Here is a 6,000-nt window from a genome sequence, read left to right on the forward strand (position 1 = left end):
CCGGCGCTGGTGCTGTCCCGTGGATCTGAAATACCCCCGTTTAAAAGAAAAATGAGAGGGGTGCTCAGCAGGAACGCCGGTGCAGACCGAACCTGCTGTACAAAGAAACATGGCAGAGAAATATCATCCCGGAACCGAAGTACATTCTGAAGGTACGGAGTGCTACGCACACGAATGATGCTAATTCGGTGAACTGCTGCAGCACATCTGACGCTGCCTTTGGAGTATTTAAAATATAGGTTGGGTTTGTAAGCCTGTATTTGCAGTTTAGTCAGGCTGGGACACTCCAGTGCTCCAGGCAGTGACTGGACATGCTGGGCAGGGCAAAGGGCAGTTAGTTATTCATTCCCTGAGATGAATGCGTTTTGTGGTGTGTGAGTACCACCTGAACTTCCCCCAGCCCCCTCCTGTCGGAGCACCCCCAGGAGAGCAGATCTGAACAGCAAATGCAGCGAAGCAGAACATGGTACAAAGCGATAAGGCTGCAAACACGGGATACATCAAGATTTTGCAGTTCCGAACAAGAAAAAAAGCAAGATCGCAATGCCAGTGCTCTTCCTTCGTAGCTGAAAAAGTATTTCACTGCTTACTGGGAAATATGCCATTTTCTACTCAGTGTGCACAGCTACTGCATGGTGTGTAACAGAATTACTACAAAACAGAATTAAAATGTTTAAAATTAGCAACCTCCGAGGGCTCAAGCGATAAAGATTCAAGCTCAGGAATGACACGATGCAAACGAAAGGCATCTATTGCAGCATCTGTGAAGAGCTCCCTGGCTCTGCGGGTAGAAAAGGAATTAGTGATTTAATTTATACCACAAGAAAAATGCCACGAGTATTAATTCTGCAGAGCTGCAATGGCAGATCACAAGTTATTAGAGTCCACACTTAATAAATCATTAAGAACAGAATCCGCTCGATCAGAGAACACTATTGCAATTGAACAAGGATTTCTCTGTGTGGTCGCTCCAGGACGGGGCTGCACGGTGGGGGACAAAGGCACACGCTGGCAGAAAAAGAGTGATTGCTTTTAGAGTAATTGAGACACTTGACAAGGGGATGAGCTGGGAGCTGCGGTGCAAGGATACAGAATGCTCATCACACAACCTCACGCGGTATTATTAGTAACAGTGGGAGAAAAGACACTTAATAGATCGTGAGACATTATCTAAGGGTCCAGACCTAACCCGAGGTAATGAAGAGCAGTGGTAAGGGAAAGGAGTCCCTACTGAGCACTCAGATTTGTGTATCGTGTTTGGATGCTTCGTACATCAGATTGAACGTCTTGTTTCTTGTAGTAATTACATTCTCATCAACATGTACGAGTCTCACTCACAGATTCTGATGTTTCTCTTCTACTTTCCCTTCTGGTCCCTTCAACCTACACCAACCCATCTTTCCACAATCTCCCTCATATCTTATTTAACCCCCTTATTTTCTGCCTTCACCCCTCTTTGTCCACTAGCTGCTTCGTTACATGACAGAAACAAACTTTAAGTTCCGATTTCTTTTCACCCCAAGCCCAACAAACACTTTTGTCCTTTGTGACCTCACAGCTGTCTAAAAATACTCAACGATGACCTTTTTGCCCTTGTGTCCTCCCTTGTCTCACCAGTATCTCCCAGTATCTCTCAGTGACCCAGGACACCACCTCAATTACTAATATCGTGAACAACCAAAGCAATTAGTCACCACATAATCTGAAGCAAAAAGAACTGAAGAATGAAATAGAAGATTTCTGTTAGTACCTTGTGTCTCATAACATGTACCCATCCTAACCCCCCATCTATCCCCAGGAAGAAACCATCGCACCAGAGGAAGGTTCACCTGGCTGAGAACCAAAAGCTTTTAAAAGGGGGATGAGTAGTCCAGGAGTATCTTGGCTATAACAAAATAAAGTGTAAATATATTGAATGCACATTATGTCGGAATGCTGACAGGTTATAAAGAGCCGTTGAACTCTGGGAAGATATATCTTTTGTGGGAGACAAAACCCTACACACCCATGATGACAAAACCAGGGAAATGCCATATTTTAATGGTAGACCAGGGAACACGGGAAGCACATCTAGAAATAATTTCACGGGGGAGGCAGTTTGTCACAGAGAGAGAAATGAGAAACCTGTGTTACACATTTTTCATCAACAAGTCTGCCCCATGACTCTCATCTTTCACCACTTTTACCTTTCTTGACTAGAAGTCTGGTCTCTGGGGAAAGCTCTTCTCTCATGATACACTGAAGGAACAACAACATCCTTACACACTTTCTTCTTGTGGTGTAAAGAGGGAAAAATAACCCCCAAACTCAGCTGCAGCTGATGAATCAAATCACCTGTTTTCCTGCAAGCAATTCGTTTAAGTCTTGAGTTTGCTAAGTATGACACATGGGTGGCTTCTCCACCAGCATCTCCATGTCAGTTCTGACAATCATTTGTGTGATTTTGCTGCTCGTCATAGTGGAAACAGTAACAATGGGCACCTTAGGCCTTCGACTGCCTCTGGGTTTTAGCAGACTTGATAATGGGGAGACTAGAGAGGAACAGAGATTGGGTCAGGTCAGAGCTCTGAAAGGCCATCTCCAAGAACCCTTTGCTCAGTCTCCTGCCCCTTCCCCAATCCCCTTTTCACCACTGACCTCTCGGAGGTAGCTTAGCTTGTAAATACACCAAACAGAACCTGCTGATGATCCATTTGGAGCCTTCCTGGCATTTGTCTGCTGTCCTCTCACAGGCTCCCTGCCATCTCCCCAGCCTGGAGCTGTGTGTTGGTCAGGCACCTTAATCCACGTGGAGGAGGATCTACTGGTTTAGGTCACTGACCACTTACAAAGGGATGCAAGTGTCCCCTGTCATAATGGCACCCCAAAGTCAATTTAGGTAGGCAATAAGCTCCAAACAGACTTTATTCTAATGAGAACTGTTCAGCAGAAAACCAACTAGAAACAGGGTTTATCCAAAATCATTCATCACTCTGACAACGTTATAAAACACAGGCTCAGATTCCGGTCAGTTCAGTTACTACACAGCCGAGTTGGAATCAAGGGATCCCAAAACTCTAGAGCAATGGTTCAAAATGCACATCTTCCCACCCTTAAAAATGAGGAGGCTCAAGCATATCCAGAACATCACTTACCAGGTCAGGGAGATGTCTCATTCTTCTATGAATGTTCCTTGCATGGTCAGTAAAGCAAGAGAGTCTCCAACTGCAAACCCACTGACCCAAGGAAACCAGCTGTACTGATGGCCTCCATTTATACCCTAGTTGAGTCAGCTGTGGTCAGTTATGGTAATGTGCCAGAAACATCTTGCAATCAAGGTGTTTAATTGGTCAAAGGCCCTGTCTGTCAACCAAAGGGCGTGTGCATGGCCAGAGTGGTCCATCAGGTTTCTGTTGCTTGGGGTGCATCTGTCACACTCCCTCAGCATTGACACTATTTGGCAGAAACATAGAGATTTCTAACTGTAATTAAGGCTTGCAGAAATGTGGAGTAAGAGCACTATGCTTGCAAGAGTAGGACAAGCACTGTGAGCCCCAGAAAAAGACACGTCCAACAATGAAGGGAATGCATCTCTACACTGTAGTGTGTAAAGCTTAGTAATGAGGTGTCTATTAGCATGGGCATTGTATGTTTTTAAAACCCTCTGGGCAGGTTTTTGATAAGTGCAAGCTCACAGCATAGCTTCCTCTTGTGCAATGAATGCCTGGGTCAAAATCCCTCCAATTGGCACTAAAATTTCTTCTTTACTAACTTCTCTTCAGCTGGAGGCTGAGGAGAGGACGGATGTTTCCAGCACAACAGATAACATCAACCAGCCCGACAAGAATTTATGAACGGGAGATGTGGACACCTTAGAAATGAATAATGACAAAGCACAGCTCACTAGAATGAAATCACATCTCTCCCAGAGAGCCGGAGATGTGCCGTTACCTCTGTCACGATGAAGGTAATCCACCTTTTGTTCTGTCAATACCCAGCTTATTAATACTGCTCTAAATTGCTTGTAGTCATACTCAAATCGTGGCCATTCCTACACCTTCTGTAGTCTGCCATGGCAAATCCAACGTGTCTTAGATGTAAACGCATCTCAGGAGAACAGATGTGGGAGAAAGGGACATCAGCAGTAGGTCAGACAAGGGGCTGCTCCGGTTGTACCCTTGATTTCATGTGGGAGATAAGGACAGAGCATTCTTTCAACTTTGAACGAAGAAAATAGTTAATTTAGCTGAAAAACATTTATAGCTGGCTACTGTGACTTTAAAACAAGTGCTTTCATTTAATAATTAATCCATTGAAATATAATGAGTTTCCAGAGGAAGCGGAAAAAAAACCCAGATGAGCACTAGGATAAGGAAATATAACAAATAACGTTTGGACAGGAGACTTCGGCACAAGTGAGGGCATTTAGTTGATCCGGCAGTCTCAGGATCTTTTCTAATCAAATATTCCCCATGATAACAGACATTTTTCCTTGAGATGAGTGTCTAGTAAAGACACCAGGAAAACAATCTGTAACTTCCTCTCTTTACGAAGAGAGTTCCACAGAACAGGGGGGCGAAGGGGCATGGCGGTGACGACTCTATCAGACATCCTGAAGAAACGCGTTGATGAACCGGATTATTTCTGCAGCAGCTCATCTCCTCAAAGCTGTTATTTTGAAGGCTTCTTTCAGCTATTGACAAGATCTTGACCTCAAAGGACCTGACTGATAAAGATGTGGATGTAGCTACTGTACTGTGGCTCCAGTATTCACAGTATTGACCGTTCACACGGAAGAGCGCTCTCCAGGAAAGGGAGATATGACCAGGCTCAAGCAGACCTGCAGTACAGCTGACCAAAAAAAGGAGGAAAACAATTTTGGAAGAAATCAACAGGTTTTGGCGCAGCAGGATGTTGCCTTGCTGATCAGTGCCGGCACATGGCAGCGATCCCCCAGTGTCCGTTCTGCAGTGGAATGCGGTGACAGAATCTTAAACGGTGCCTAAATCTCCATCCACCTTGTAGAAATACATCTTGCTGAAATAAAACATTCCACCCGTCTCTGTCCCAGTTAGACAGTCATCTGCAAAAGTGTGTTGATGGGGATAAAGCAAGGGAAGCAGATACTCATGGCTTGTCTGTGAAATGCAGCAGTTTGCATGCAGCACTCTCATGGCAATAAATGGCACCAGTTTCTTCTCACCTTGGGGCTCTGTGCTAGGAACTCAGGATCTATATGCCCAGGAACAAAGGCCATATAACCTCATGAAGATCAGTGAGGCCAAGTGAGAGGTTCTACACATGGGTCAGGTCGATCCCCAATGTCAGGATTGGGATCAACTGCTGGAGAGCCACCCCACAGAGAAGGACTTGGGGACACTGGTGGGTGAAAAACTGGATATGAGCCAGCAATGTGTGCTTACAGCCCAAAAAGCCAACTGCATCCTGGGCTGCGTACGAACAAGTCTGGGCAGCAACTCAATGTAGGTGATTCTCCCCCCCTCTATGCTCTCATGAAACCCCTCCTGGAGTCCTGCGTCCAGCTCCGGGTGCTCAGTACAAGAACGACATGGACCTGTGGGAGCAGGTCCGAAAGAGGGTCACAAAAATAACCCCGGGGCTGGAACACCTCTCCTTAGGGAGAAAAGCTGAGTGTTGGGGTTGTTGAGCCTGGAAACAAAGAGGGGAGACCTGACTGTGGTCTTTCTTTATAAGGTGGAGAAAGACTTTCTATCAAGGTTTGTAGGACAAGGGTAAAGATTTAGATCTTATGTGAGAAAGATGAGGGGGGTGAGACCCCGGAACAGGTTGCTCAGCGAACTTGAGTATGCCCCATCATTGGAAATATTCAACGTCAGGTTGGACGGGGCTTTGCGCGACCTGATCCAGTGAAAGACGCCCCTGCCCACCACGGCTGGGGTTGGAACTAGAAGGTCTTCAAGGTCCCTTCCAACCCAAACCATTCTGTGATTCTATCACAAAAGTCAAAACAGCGTTTGACAGCAAATGAAGCATACCAGT

This window comes from Streptopelia decaocto (assembly GCF_964273445.1).
Source record: "Streptopelia decaocto genome assembly, chromosome: 7".
NCBI classification, from domain to species: Eukaryota; Metazoa; Chordata; class Aves; order Columbiformes; family Columbidae; genus Streptopelia; species Streptopelia decaocto.